We start from the raw sequence: 15,543 nt of genomic DNA on the forward strand, positions 1-15,543 counted from the left end.
TAACCCTGCCTCTGGCCCACTGAAACACAAGCTAGTGACATATAATACAATAATTACTTGACTATGTTTACGTCCAGCCTTTATCTCTGTGAATCTCCACTGCCAACGCTTTCACAGTCATCATTCACTCCACTTTACTGATGAGAAATCTGAGTGTAATGCCCAAGTGAATCCGAAGCAATTGCAGAAAGCCTGAATTTATTTCGGACTAGTCTGAGCTCAGTCCCACTTACACCAGCGAGGGCATGGCGAGAAAGAGAAAGAATTTAACATATCAATGTTTTATAGGGAGGGTGGTGGCACTACATTGGCTGACCTGATTGGTTGGGTTAGGGCTAGGATCCAGTTACCGGGAGCTGGCCCCGCCCCACCCTGCCCTCTCACCTCGCCTGCCCTCTCATTAACACCAAGAGGTTAAGTAACTCACCTGAAGTCAGAAAATAGTCATTAAAATATAGTTTTGTTTGGTTCCACGTTCCTGACTTCCAAGGTCTGCTATCTTTCTGCAAAGCTTCCCAACCTTTCCACCAAGGGCCCTTTTCGATTCCATTTCCCCTATGCCATCCGTTTCGAAAGATTTCTATCTATTGAGCACACTGCATTTATGAACTAATAATTTGTTCCATCTGGCAGTTGATTATTTTTCTGTTCCTGTTTCAACATTGATCCAGACTTTAACATCAATTACTGAGGGTTCACCATAATATTATGAAATCACATAAATCACTGTCATGGTTATGCAGCTATTAGGCAATAAGATTAAATAAGCGTAAGCACCATTCCCTAGTGTTGAATTCTGATTGCCATGGTTTCAGCGTCAATGCCAGCCACATACCGGCATGCTCAACCCAGACTCCAGGATTACCAGATAGAGAACTCTGGTAACAGTGTTGGATCCACATGGTATATCAACAACCAATCACAGCATTTGCTCAATGGAACTTGCCCAAGGTTACCACACTGGGTTGCTAGAATTCTGGTCTAGCTCAAAGCAAAGTGTAGTGTGTGTGATGGATTGTAATAACAATGGTTGCCAATCAATCATGCCCTCAGTACCCATGGGCTTATATAGGCTCCTCCCACACCAACTCTTAGCTTGACCATGTGACTTACTTTGGCCAATGAGACACCAGCTAACATTATGCAGGCAAGGACTTAATAAATACTTGTACATTGGAACCTGCCTTCTTAGGACCCTGAGACCACCATGCTGGATGAAGCCCAGGATGAAAGAACACATGGAGAGAGAATCCCAGATGAGAACAGACACTGGCTGACCCAGAAGCTAACTGCAGCCTCATGAATGAGCCCAGGCAAGACCAGCAGAACTGCTGTCAATCCAAAGAATTATAGAGAAATAAGTTGTTGTTTTAAGGGTTTCATGGTGGTTTGTTACACAACAATAGGCAATGGATACAGCACAGCTCTTGATCATGACTCACTTGGAGAATTGTCATTACTCCTGCTGTGGTGCCCAGGAGATTGGAGTCTTTAAGCCCAAATGCCTGTGTCAGAGGATTTCTCTCTTGAAGGACCAGAAACCCTGGACTCCTTTATCAAAATGTGGGTTTCATTGAGCTTTTCCTGTGTAAATGGCAAAGGTACTATTTCCCTCTTCCCAACTTAGCAGTTTTCATATTTCTCCCTTCTTGGTCTTCATTCCTGGTCTGGACACATTTCCTCCATCACTATGGTAAACATAAGATGGGGCCATGAGGCCAGTTCTGTTTTATTGGCCTAAACATGGGGTAAATGTGCTGGACAATATAATACTCTGAGAAGATTCTGGAATATTTTTCTATTTGTCCAACCCCAGCTTTCCTCCACATGGTTGTTTGGAGACTGTTGAAAGATTTAAGTTTTATGTATTTAAAGAGCCTCTGAGTTTCTTTGACAAATGACCATCTTCTCACTCCATTAGAAAGGAAGCAATGACCCTAGAAGCCAAGCAAGAATAAATCATGCTAGATATATTTCATCTGTCTCTTCAACAGGGTCACTAGACTGAGAAATGTCAAAGACAGTGAATTTCCAGACTCCAGTGAGCATTTGACAGCAACTCCTGCATCTCCTTATCACTCCCTGGGGAAATGCTGCTTGAGTGTCATGGGGTTTGGGGCTTGAGGAAGTTCCAGGAGCGTTTCAATTGGCTGAATCCCCAGGATGGCATCACCTGGGTAATGGACCATAGTTTACAAGCCTACCACACGTGATTTCTCCCAAGAGCAGTCTCATAGGTTCCAAGCAATAGGGCTGACAAATAAAACCACAATGCAGTTTCACATGAGAAAGAAAATGGACTGGTATACCAAAAATTCATTTAAGCATGGTCCCTCATTCTGTATCGCAAGCAGACCTGGCTGGAATGTCATTCACAAACATCATTATAACCAGAGGGTTGCATGGAGGTACATGATCATTGTGTTTAATGCCATTATGTCAAGACACGTTTCCATAATCACATTGTCCTTTGCAACAGAATGATAATCTTCAAAGTTGTTAGTCATATTATCCTCTACCCCCTGGACAGTATTTAGATAATATTGCTCATAAACAGTCTCCTAGCCTCCATTTTCTAGGTATCTGTTCTGTACAAGCCTCTCTTTATAATAACATTATCCACCGTGAAGGATGTTGATACTGTGCTCTCTTCAAAGTGATTTTGCTAGTCTGTGAGCTCCAACATGGCCTGGCCCAGTCTCTCATTCACTACAGAACTGTCCAGATGTCCAGACAGTGTTCCGTGAATGTCTGTGCATGAATCTCTGCTATAATTTAATACTCAGAACTCTTCCAAGTTTTTATAGAAAGAGGAGTTTTTATAGCTTTTAAAGTAGTGTATACCCTTGCTATTGTCCCCACATACCAACTACAAATAACAGTATAGTTAAGTTTATTTCAGTTGAACAACTAACCCCAATGTGTTATGATTAACACTGCAGAAAATATTTGCACCATACATGACAATGAAGGGTTGACATCTCCTTCTCCATTTTCATTCTTCCCTTTCTCTCCTTCTCCCCCATTCATCTTTCACACACAAACATATACAATCATTAAAATTAATAAGAAAAATAAACACACTAGTGAAAATGGACAACTCAGAGAAAGAAAATAATGACCAGTACGCTCAAGAATACGAGGGCATTCAACCTTCAACTTCTCAACTATATGCAAAAGTATGAATACATGAGCAAAGGTGTTTTCAGTGTCATCATCATATTGATGAGGAAGGCAGTGGTGAGGCAGGCCTGGTGATGAGAGTGCAAACTGACCAAATGAGCTTTGCAGATGTTTATATCCTCAAATCTATTAAATCTCTAGGAATCTTCCCTAAAAACATAATCAAGGTGATGATCAAATACTTTTATACAATGATAATCACCATGGCATAATTTATAATAGCAAAAATTGAAAACAACCTCAAAATCCAATAATAGGAGAGTGGTTACATAAATTCAGGCATGAGTCCCCATGAAGTCATCATTAAAAACTCTCTTTTCCAAAGACTATGTAAGGACAAGATAAAATAGTCAACCTCTAAGGAACATTTGATGCAAGCTGACAGTCTTTCCTTCTAAAAACATCTCCTTCCCTAGGCTTCTCAAATGCCACACCATCCTAGCGTTCTTTCTACTTCCCAGACATCTTGGTCTCTCCGTTCTCTTATTCTTCTGAGCCCAACATGTAGCTATTGAGGTGTCCCAGGGCTTTCTCTTGGGGTTCCTTCTTTGGTCTCCCTACCTTGCTTCTTAGATGGTCCCATACAGCCTCCCAGCTTTAAAAAGTGAGTTAAAAATGGAAAAAGAAAAAAAGCCCTAACTGGGTGGCTCCGTTAGTTGGAGCATTGCCCTATATCCAAAAGGTAGCTGGTTTGATTCCTGGTCAGGGCTCATACCTAGGTTGCAGGCTTAATCCCCAGTAGGGGCACGTATAGAAGGCAACTGATCAATCCTCTCCTCCTCCTCTCTCTCTCTCTTTCTCTCTCTCTCTCCACCTTACTTCCCCTTCTTCTGTCTCTAAAGTCAATAAAAAAATATCCTCGGGTGAGGATAACAAAAAAGATTTTTTTAAAATATATTTTTTATTGATTTTTAACACAGAGGAAGGGAGAGAAATAGAGAGCTAGAAATGTCGATGAGAGAGAAACATCGACCAGCTGCCTCTTGCATGCCCCGTACTAGGGATGTGCCCGCAACCAATGTACATGCCCTTGACCGAAATTGAACCTGGGACCCTTCAGTCTGCAGACCGATGCTCTACCACTGAGCCAAACTGGTTTTGGCACAAAAAAGATTTTTAAAAAGACTGCATTTATAAGCTATGACTCCCCAATTTTTTATTTATTTATTTATTTTACAGGGAGAGAGATAGAGAGCTAGAAACATCGATGAGAGAGAAACATTGACCAGCTGCCTCTTGCACACCACCTACTGGGGATGTGCCCACAACCAATGTGCATGTCCTTGACATGAATCGAACCTGGGACCTTTCAGTCCACAGACCGACGCTCTACTGCTGAGCCAAACCAGTTTCAGCATAACTCCCCAATTTTTATATCCATCCCTAAAATCTCCCCTGAGCTCCAGACTCACCTATTCACCTGCCTCCTAAAGATCTCCACTTGGATGTTTAAAGGGCATGTCACCTTGAACAGTCCTACATAACTCTTGCTTCTCTCCAAATCCTCACCTCCCTCCAATCCCAATCTTTCCAGCCTCAAAAGATAGCACCATAATCCACCAAGGTGCTCAAGCCAAAAGGAATCATCACTGAGTCCCTCCTTTCATCACGTGTCACTCAGCCATGTCATGTCTACCTTCTCATTTTTCCAATTTACCTAGGTTCATGCCACCACTAAGGTTTTCACCCATGCTCAAGGCCTCCATGCTCCCTCTCCTGCCCCCATGACAAAATATTCAGAGAGTCTACTCTCCAGGAAAGCATTACAGTCCACATCTCATCATATGATTTCCTTTTCACAACTGACCAGTGGCTTTCATTTCAGTCTGATTAAAGGTACACTTTCTACCACAGTCTTCAATGATCAACACCCCCTCAATTACCTCTCCACCTATCTATGTTCTTTTATCCTCAAACACATCAAGCTCATTCCCATCAAAGGCCCATTATACATTTCCTACAGATTCCCAGGTGGCTGCCTCTACCTCCACATTTGAGCTCAGCCTAACTCATCTCCTCAGGGATATTGAACCTTTGCAGATGTTTATATCCTCAAATATATTGAACCTCTAGGAATCTACCCTAAGTAAATCATCAAAACAATGGCCAAATATTTTTATACAGTAACTAGAGGCCCGGTACACAAAATTCATGCCCAGGTACTGTCCCTAGGTCTGGTCTGTGATCAGGGCTATCTCACCCAGCTGCTGGCAGCTGGCCCCACCCCCACCACCAACCACACCTTGTTCCCCATCCACCCTTGGGTAATCAGAGCCTGCCAGCTGGGGGAAGGACCAAGAGGTGGTCAGTGCACAATGGTCGAGTGGTCGTTCTGGTCGTTCCGCCATTTGATCCATTTGGATATTACTCTTTTATATATATATATAATCACCATGGCACAATATATAGTAGCAAAAATTGTAAACAATCTCAGAATCTATAACTTACACATGGCTTCCCAGCCCAGTCCCTATTTATGCCTTTATTTTGTTTTGGTTCTTCAAAGCACAGAATAGATTCCTAATTTTATCAAATTGATAAATGAATGTTAGGACAAACGCTCTTTTTAAAACATACACACACTCATTCTGTGTCTGTGTGTAGATACAACGAATTGAAGACAACTGGGTTGGGTATACCCTATCTGTCCCTCCAAATCCACTCTTCATGCCTGGGGAAGCCTAACCCCTTGAGCTATGTCAAAGGCTTCCTTGCATTCTGCTTTCTGGTTGGGTCTGGTAACGGGGAGCATGGCAAGGAGCATGGCAAGAAGACTAGAGACAGCCGGAAAAAGCCATTGCTCCTGTGAGGCGGACCTCTCTCTATAGACCCTCCTTAAGGTACAGTAGGTTCCCTTCAAAATGGGGTGTGGTAACAGCTTCTTACTTTTACTAGCCCCAGAGTACTGCATCGTCCTATGTTGGTTCAGGTAAATCAGTCATTCTCAAAGTGGCCCCCCAAGACTCTTTCAGGATATTCAGAAGGTCAAAGCTATTTTCATAATAGCATGAAGATGTTATTTGCCTTTTTCACTCTGTTGATATTTGTATTGATGGTGCAAAAGCAATGGTGGGGGAAAATCACTATCACTTTAGCCCAAGTAGTTTAGTGATACTAAACTGAACTAGTAATCACCTTATTCCCTGCTTCAGATGCACAGGAGGGGGGGAGAAGGGGGCGGGAATCAACCCAAAGAAGATATACAGACGGCAAATGAGCATAAGAAAAGATGCTCCGCTTTACATGTCATTAGGAAATGCAAATTAAAACAACAGTGAGATACAGCTACACAGCCATTTAGAATAACCAAAACACAGAACCCAACAGCACCAAATGCTGGTGAGGGTGTGGAGCAACAGGAACTCCCATCCATTGCTGGTGGGAGTGCAAACCGGAGCAGCCACTTTAGAAAACAGTTTGGTGGTTTCTTATGAAACTAAACATACTTTCACCATATGATCCAACAATCACATTCCTTGGTATTTACTAAAAGTGATGGAAAACTTATGTCCACACAAAAACCTGCAACCGGATGCTTAGAGCAGCTTTATTCAAAGTTGCCAAAATTATGAATAATTTGCTTCTTAGAAGCAACCATGATATCCTTCAGCAAATGGATAAATGGCGATTCATTCAGACAATGGAATGTTATTTAGAACTAAAAAGACATGAGCTATGCCCTAGCCGGTTTGGCTCAGAGGATAGAGCATCAGCCCTGCGGACTCAAGCATTCCAGGTTCTATTCTGGTCAAGGGCATGTACCTTGGTTTCAGGCACATCCCCAGTAGGAGGTTTGCAGGAGGCAGCTGATCAATGTTTCTAACTCTCTATCCCTCTCCCTTCCTCTCTGTAAATAATCAATAAAATATATTTGAAGGAAAAAAAAGACATGAGCTATAAAGCCATGAAAAGACATGGAAAAACCTTAAGTGCATATGACTAAGTGAAAGAGGCCATTTTGAAAAGGTTACATACTGTATGACTAAATATATGACATTCTGGAAAAGGCAAAACTATGGAGACAGTAAGGAGATCGTGGTTGCCAGGAGTTGGAGAGGAGGGGAATGACTAGGCAGAGCACAGAGGATTTGTAGGGCAGTGAAAATACGCTGATACACTGCATAATACCGTAACGATGGGTACCAGTCATTATACATTTGTCCAGAACCATAGAATGTTACAACACCAAGAGTGAATTCTAATTAAACTATGGACTTTTGGGGATTATGATGTGTAAATTTGTGTTTGTCAATTGTAACAAATGTACTACTCCGGTTGTAAATGTAAATAATGGGGAAGGCTGTGCATGTATGGGGTTAAGGGGCAGGTATATGGGAAATCCCTGTACATGCCTCTCAATTTTGCTGTGAACCTAAAACTGCTCTAAAATATATCAATAAAATCTTAATATCGATAAGAATATAAAATACATACACAATAACCCGGAAAAAACATCAATACCAGTTCCACTTTAACATGTCCTTGATGAAGCAATAAAACATACTAATCTTATTAAGTCCCAACCCTTGAGGACATGTCTTTTAAATACTCTGAGACGAAGTGAGAAGTACAGATGAAGCGTGATCACTCTCTCCATAGGCATTGGTTGAGCGAGTAAGCTGCGAGCTAAGCCAGCCTTCCTCTCACGGAACACCATTTCCATTAAAGGGTGACTAGCCAACAAAGGTTGCCGGTCTTCCCCAAAGTGAACAGAGAGCCCCTCACAGCTGATAGTGTCTGCTGCCAATGACAGAATTTGAGTTTTCAGGGGGGAGAAAATTAGAATTTTGGAAAACCTGTATCACCATCATGAGCTTACCATGTCCCAGGACTTGAAGACTTTTCTGGTGAGACTGGTGCTGAAATTATAATTTTTAAAAATATTGTATAATGAAACAACGTCAACCTGTAGAAGATCTGCACAAGTCTGTGAACTAATACTTTCTCCCTATCCAGCTTTACTGAGATTTAATTGACATAGAACACTGAAAGTTTAAGGTGCACAAGGTGATGGTTTGATACACATTTATTGTGAAAAGGTTGCCACAAAAATATTAGTTAACTCCTCTATTACCTGCATGTGTGTGGTGAGAGCACTTTAGATCTATTCTCCTGGTAACTTTCAAGTATATAATGCAGTACTGTTAACAACCCTGGCCGTATAGTGCAGTACTGTTAACAACCGTCACCATGCTGTGCATTAGGTTCCGAGAACTTACTCATAATGGAAGTGGGCACCCTTTGACTAACATCTCCCTGTTTCCTCACCCCACCACCAGCACCTAGCAACCACCATTCTACTCTGTTTCTGTGAGTCTGGGGTTTTTAGATTCCATGTATAAGTGAAATCATACCGTACTTTCTTTTCTCTGACTTATTTCACTTAACATAATTCCCTCAAGGTTCATCCATGTTGTCACAAATGACATGGTGTTTCCTTATTTTTTATGGCTGAATAATATTCATATAGATGATATAGATATAGGTATAGGTATAGGTATAGGTATAGGTATAGGTATAGATATAGGTCACATTTTTTATCCATTTACCCATTGATCGACATTTAGACTGCTTCTGCATCTTGGTTGAATAATATTGCAATGAACATTGGAGTACAGACATATTCTCAGAAGTATATACTATATTGCTGGGTCATATGATAGTTCTATTTTTATTTTTTTATTTTTAAAGGAACCTCCATACTGTTTTCCATAGTGGCTGTGCCAATTTATACTCCCATCAACAGTGCACAGGATTCCCTTTTTTCCACATCCCCACCAATATTTACCATCATTTATCTTTTTTATGATAGCCACTCTCACAGTGTGAGGTGATATCTCTCTACAGTTTTTAATTTTAATTTCCCTGATATTAGTGATGATAAGCATCTTTTCATGTCCTGTTAGCCATTTGTATATTTTATTGGGGGGAAAAATGTCTATTCAGGTCTGCTGTCCATTTTAATGGGATTTGTAAGAATTCCTTATATAATGTGGATATCTTATCTGATATATCGATTTGTTTACCTTTGCTTTTGTTGCTTATACTTTCGGTACCATATCCAAAAAAAGTGAACCAATATTCTCTAACAGACCAAAACATTATGTTGTTTAAAAAAAAAAAAAAAAAAAAAAAAAAAAAAAAAAAAAAAAAAGTAAGCATGTGTAAAAGAGCCATTCAAATGCAAAACAAACCAATTAATTTTAATCTATATATATAAAAGCCTAAGCAACCCATACTGGTCGTAAGGATGACCAGTCACTATGACATGCACTGACCACTAAGGGGCAGACGTTCAATACAGAAGCTGCCCCCTGGTGGTCAGTGCACTCCTACAGCCAACCTCCCGAAGCCAGCCATCATCCTGTGGTCACTCCCCCCAGCTGGCAGGCCCCAATCAGCCTGATCGACGGCTAAGTAGAGGGATTCCACCCATGAATGAATTCGTGCACTGGGCCTCTAGTGTAACAATAAAGTAAGAAAAGTTAAAAATTGAGATGGTGTAAAGTTCCACATCGCCATTCAACTTCAAGAAACTACCACCTGTTGAGTTGATTTTGGTGTCAAAGAATATCCACAATAATCTGGAAAGGCAATTAAAATACTTCCTTTCTTTTCCAACTACCCGTCTGTATGAGATAAAATTTTCCGCATTTACTTTAACATATCACAGCATACTGAAAGCAGAACAGATAAACGAATCCAGCTGTCTTCTTTTAAACCAGACCTTTAAAAGATTTGCAAAAATATAACACATGACTACTCCCCTTGCTATTTAAAAAAGAAAATCATTATTTAGGTTAACATGTGGTGGCTTTAGAAGAAGTTCACACATTCTCCTCCCTTCAAGAAGTGGAGACTAACTCCCTTCTCCTGAGCCTGTGCTGGACTTTCTAATGAATGACCTATGGCAGAGATGATGGTATGTGACTTCCAAGGCCAGGTCATAGAAGGAACTGTGGTTTCCTCGTTGTTTGTGAGTAGAGATGGCTCATGCTGAAGAAAGCCAGCTGCCTTATTGAGAAGGTGCTCAAGCAGCCCCATAGAGAGGCTCACCTGGCAGGCAACTGAGGACTCCTGCCAAGAGCCATGTGAGGGAGCCATCTTGGAAGCACTTCTTCAGTCTCAGCTCAACCTTGAGGTGATCACAACCTATTAGAGATCCTGAGATAGATCCATCCGGCTAAGCCGCTCCTATAGAAATTGTGTGAGATATGTTTGCTGTTTTAAGTCACTTAATATTAAGCTCATCTGCTATGCAGCAACAGATAAATAGTACAACAGAGAGTGGATTTTATGTTATGTTTTCATATTTATTTTATTTCCTCAGTTTTTATTTCTAATAAGGTAAATATCAATAGATAGGAACCAATTAAACAAAGGTTCTTATGAATTCTGTTTTCAAGAATATAAAGGAGGCCCCAAGGTGATGTGGCTCAATTGGTTGAGCATCTGTCCCACATACCAAGATACCAAGAGGTCGCAGGTTCAGTTCCCCATCAGGGCACATGCCCTGGTTATGGGCTCGATCCCAAGTAGAGGGTGTACAGGAGGCGGCTGATTGATGTTTCTCTCTCATGGAAGTTTCTCTCTCTCTCTCTCTCTCTCTCTCTCTCTCTCTCTCTCTCTCTCTCTCTCTCAAATCATTAAAACATGCTTTAAAAAAAAAGTTCAAAAAGGACCCTGAGACCAAAAAAAAAATTGAGGACTATTACCCTGAATTCTGCAAATTTCCTCTTTATTAAACTTTCCTCAAATTATCCCATGAGAAAGCACCATTTGTTTCCTACCAGGACCCTGACTGATATAAAAACACCAAAATGTTATCAGTAATAGTTGCTGTACCATATGAAGTATGTGTTATTTTATTTTCTTCTTAATGTGTTTTATCTTCACTTTTAAGGTTTTCTCAACAATAATTCATTATTTTTGTAATGAGGAGAAAAGAAACCCCCCTTCCCAAAGCCATCTAAAGTGAAAGCCAGAGCTGTGCTTCCTTCAGACAAGCCAAAGGTCTCAGGGTGCCCTGCGCAGCCCAGGTGTCCACCGATGCACCCAGGGGTGGGGGAAAGGTTCGCAGGGGCAAGGTGGGGCAGCAGTGGGGGTGGATGAGGTTCTCAACCAGAATAGCTCTTTCCCCTGCTTTACATATTGGGTTTCTGCATAATACTTTGAGTAAAGGAAAGTTTCCACTGCGTGAGAAGAAGTTTGAAAACCTTTACCATGAGAATAACAGTTGAAGGGCTAAATTTAGGCTATAGAAGAATCGCTCAAACGTTTGAGTTTGAATAAGATTTCCATAAAGAAAACCCTACAAATTCTGAGAGAACAGAAGCCCTGATATGTTAACAAATGTTCACTCTTTTCAAGGCAGGAGGGGCTCATGCAGCTGCGGAAAGAGGTGTCAGCGAGGGCTGACGAGCCTGCCCAGGCACCCCGAATGCAAAGGGCCCGAGGTCAGCAGAAACACCAGGGTTCATAAGGCCCAAAGAGGCACAGATCAGAACCACAAGTGAGCGGTTCTCTTGTTTTCTAGGGAAAACCAAATGAGATCTCTCCATACCCGGGGATACTATCTATAATAATAAAAGTGTAATATGCTAATGAGATCAGATGTCCCTCCAAACGACCTCTGGACAAAGCTGGGCTTCGAGGGAAGCCAGTGCCAGCTGCCGGGGGAAGGAAGGCCTACTCTTGCACAAATTTCATGCATCGGGCCTCTAGTAAGACAATAAAAAGGAATGACATCCTGATATATACCACACCCTGGGTGTACCTTGTAAACATTATTCTAAATGAAGAAGTCATCATGAAAGATCACATGTCACATGAGTCCATGCAATGAAATGTCTAGAAAAGCAGGGAAATGGGAGCAGAGAATAGATCAGTGGTTGCCTAGGGCTGGGGTGGGGGTGGACACCAGGAGTGACTACAAAAGGGCACAAGTTTCCTTTGGGTGATGAAATGTTCTAAGACTGGGTTGTGGTGATGGATGTACAACTCCTTAAATTTATTGAAAATTATTGAATGATCTGCTTTGAATGGGCACATTTTATGATATGTAAATTTGACCCCATAAAGCTGTTTTGTTTTTTTAAATGGGCAATAGGAACAGGAGGGTGGTGCTCGGCAGGTCTGAGGACAAGAAGGGTCTCTGGTGCCCGGATATTAGCCGAAGGGCAAGCGGAGTTGAGAAGGAAACTGGTAAGTTTCCCCAGGGCTGCCTTTCTCTGAACGCCTCACACTGCCCTGGCAGGTGGAGGAGGTTGACTCAGCCACAGCTGTGAGCTCAGGGGAGCAGGGGAGCTGCCATCCACCCCGCTGTGAGCTTACGCCCGCCAGCCTCCCCAACACCAGCCCCCAGGCCTCCTGCACACAGAAGCCGCCTGGCCAGCTGGGAGCAGCGGGCTCTGGCATGCTGGCAGGAAACAGCGTAGCTGGGAGAGATTGCCTGCTGATGGATGGCAGCTCCATGTCCCTCCTGCAAGATCCAGCCACCTGTGGCCCCCCAGGGCGCCTCGCACCACCCCCACGGCCTGCCCCAGGGCCCAATGCTCTGGCCCCCCATCCTTCCTGGCTGTCCTAGAGCCAAGAGACCAGCCTGTGGGGCCTGGCACTTTTCTTTCAAACGTAATACATGCGCCAATGTGCCCTTGGATGCACTTCCTCAATTTCCCCACGCCTATCCTAGATAAACGTTTGCACGCGTGCACAAAACGTTCCCTTCAGCAAAAGCAAAACCCCTGAAAAGCTTCCATCAATAAGGAACCAGCTTAAAAACCCTGGTGAGTCCACACTACGAAATAACAGCAGTTAAAAAGAATAACACAGATTATTCCGCTGTAGTTCTCCTGGCACGAAAGCACCTCCAAGATATATTGTTGGGTGAAGAAAAGGAAACTGTGGAATAATGTATCCATCAATATTATCACTTACACAAAAATAAGAACAAAAGAATCCCAACTAGCTCCTACTTCTCCACGCCCACAGAGACACAGGTAAACGGGGGGGAAGGCCTGGTAGGTGACACACCAAACAAACAGCAGCACTGGTTTCAGAAGAAAGGGGGAGAGAGACGTTTCACTCTGCAACTTCTGTATTTCATTTCTTTACAAGAAGACTGTGTGTGCATGTTTAAAAACATTAGTCTAGTGGGGGGGGAAAAACTAATAAATGGAAAAAGTGGTTTTGAGATGGTCACCGTGTTGGGGCAGGGTTCAGGGTCCCTTTTCAAAGAGCTGTCAATCAAGGATCTTGTCTAATTCTTGCCACTCCCCCCTTGAGGGCCCGGCTCAAACCCCCATTTTGCAGAGTAAGAAACTGGACCCAGAGAGGTGAAGCCAGCTGTCCAGGTCACCCCAGGGCTGAGGGGCCCTGGAGCTCTTTCTCACCAGAACACGGGGGTGAGGGGTGGGGGGTGGGCAGCGGGCTGGGGCGGTGCCGACCTTCTGAAGCGGCACAGCCAGCTCACTGAGCCTCTGCAAAGGGAGGGGGAGTGGGGCTTTGCCAGGAAGAAGGGTGCAGAGGATGAAAGAGGAGCTGATGAACTATCGCCCACGACAAAAATTAGACATCATGATGTGCCTCCCACTGAGTGGGCTGGGCCTGCCACGTCACCCAGCAAATGGCACGTGGGCAGGAGCCCGGAGGGGTCGTGTCCCCTGAGCCTGGGATTTCGTGCTCCTCAGGGGGCTGCACAGCCCAGGCTGTGGGCTCAGTGCTCCCAGGAATGACTCCCTGCTTACTCCCCAGAGCGCTGTCACAGGGCACAAGCGGCATTGTGCTTCACACAGGCTAAAACCCAGCACCTTCTAGCGTAGGAAATGCTGCCATGTCTCTGTTCTTTCAATGACTGCTTGAGCACCCAGCCTCTGGGTGTGCAGAGGCAGGAGCCCAGAGGGACCCAGGAAACATGGCTGGGCCTCTTCCGGGACAGCCAGAAAGGATTTGTATCCAAAGTGGAACCAGAGGCTGCTGAGGGTGAACACAGGACACAAGCACAGATCTCAGATGCACAATGAGCAGGCGTGTCCCTTCAGAGCATGCTCAGAGAAGAGCACATTGGCTAAAGCATGGATCCTCTGTTCATCCTATGGCAGGAAGCAAACCTACAAGGCCACGGGGCCAGTGGCAACAGCTTAAATCCTAGGGTTAATCAGCTTAAATTCTGATCCTGGTCTGCCATCTTGGTCAAGGTTCTGAACCCTCTCTGGGTCTCAGTTTCCCTATCTGTAAAATGGGTCTTTTAAAAATATATATATAATAAATCTTTATTGTTCAGATTATTACAGGTGTTCCTCTTTCCCCCCCCCCCCCATAGCTCCCCTCTAAAATGGGTGTTTTATACCTGCCTCTTGGGTATGGTGATATCTGGGTCATAGGACACATGATAATATAATTAAATTGCCGAAACTGGTTTGGCTCAGTGAATAGAACGTTGGTCTGCGGACTGAAAGGTCCCAGGTTCGATTCTGGTCAAGGGCATTACATTGGTTGTGGGCACATCCCCAGTAGGGGGTTGTGCAGGAGGCAGCTGATCGATGTTTCTCTCTCATCGATGTTTCAACTCTCTATCCCTCTCCATTCCTCTCTGTAAAAAAATCAATAAAATATATTTAAATACATATATATAATTAAATAAGAATATAACAAGTACAGATTATCCATAAAATGTGGAAACATATTTTATGAGTGTGTATATGTGTTTATATGTATTTACTCATTCACTTTGTAAAGTGAAAATGGCCTAGACAACATTGTCTATATTCTTCTGTTTCCAGACTTTATGAACATAGCTATGATTATTTTTATACACATATAAATATATTATAACTTATATATTTATAATTATATCATAATGTTTATATTATATACTACTTTATATAATGTAACCACTCTATTATTTTATTTTGTTATATTTTTATTATATACATTATTACTCTATTTTATCTTATTATATAATATATAAGTGTATATATATATATAATGAAATGTTCCAGAAATTCATAGGCATTTAATGTTCACAGCAAGTCCTTGAGGTAGTTGCCATTATTATCCCCATTTTACAGAGATGGAAACTGAGGTACAGGAAGAGAACTGCTAGGGTCACAGAGGGAATGCTTGACACAGTCAGTGTTAGACCCCTGCAGTCTAACCTCAGAGCCTCTGCGATTAACCACCCTACACCGTCTACCTCCGCAGCGAGAGCTACAGGAAGGGCACCTGCATACTGAGCCCCAAAGCTGAAGGACAGGGACTGCACACTGAGCCCCAAAGCTGAAGGACAGGGACTGCACACTGAGCCCCAAAGCTGAAGGACAGGGACTGCATACTGAGCCCCAAAGCTGAAGGACAGGGACT

At 42.8% G+C, this 15,543-nt stretch overlaps 1 protein-coding gene across 1 annotated transcript in view; it reads right to left on the reverse strand.

Moving 5' to 3' along the window:
• The window catches only part of PPP1R16B (protein phosphatase 1 regulatory subunit 16B), an 85,951-nt gene that overhangs the window by 41,709 nt on the left and 28,699 nt on the right, over positions 1 to 15,543 (reverse strand). The window lies entirely within an intron of this gene.

Source organism: Pipistrellus kuhlii, unplaced genomic scaffold (genome assembly GCF_014108245.1).
Source record: "Pipistrellus kuhlii isolate mPipKuh1 unplaced genomic scaffold, mPipKuh1.p scaffold_m20_p_6, whole genome shotgun sequence".
Lineage (NCBI taxonomy): Eukaryota > Metazoa > Chordata > Mammalia > Chiroptera > Vespertilionidae > Pipistrellus > Pipistrellus kuhlii.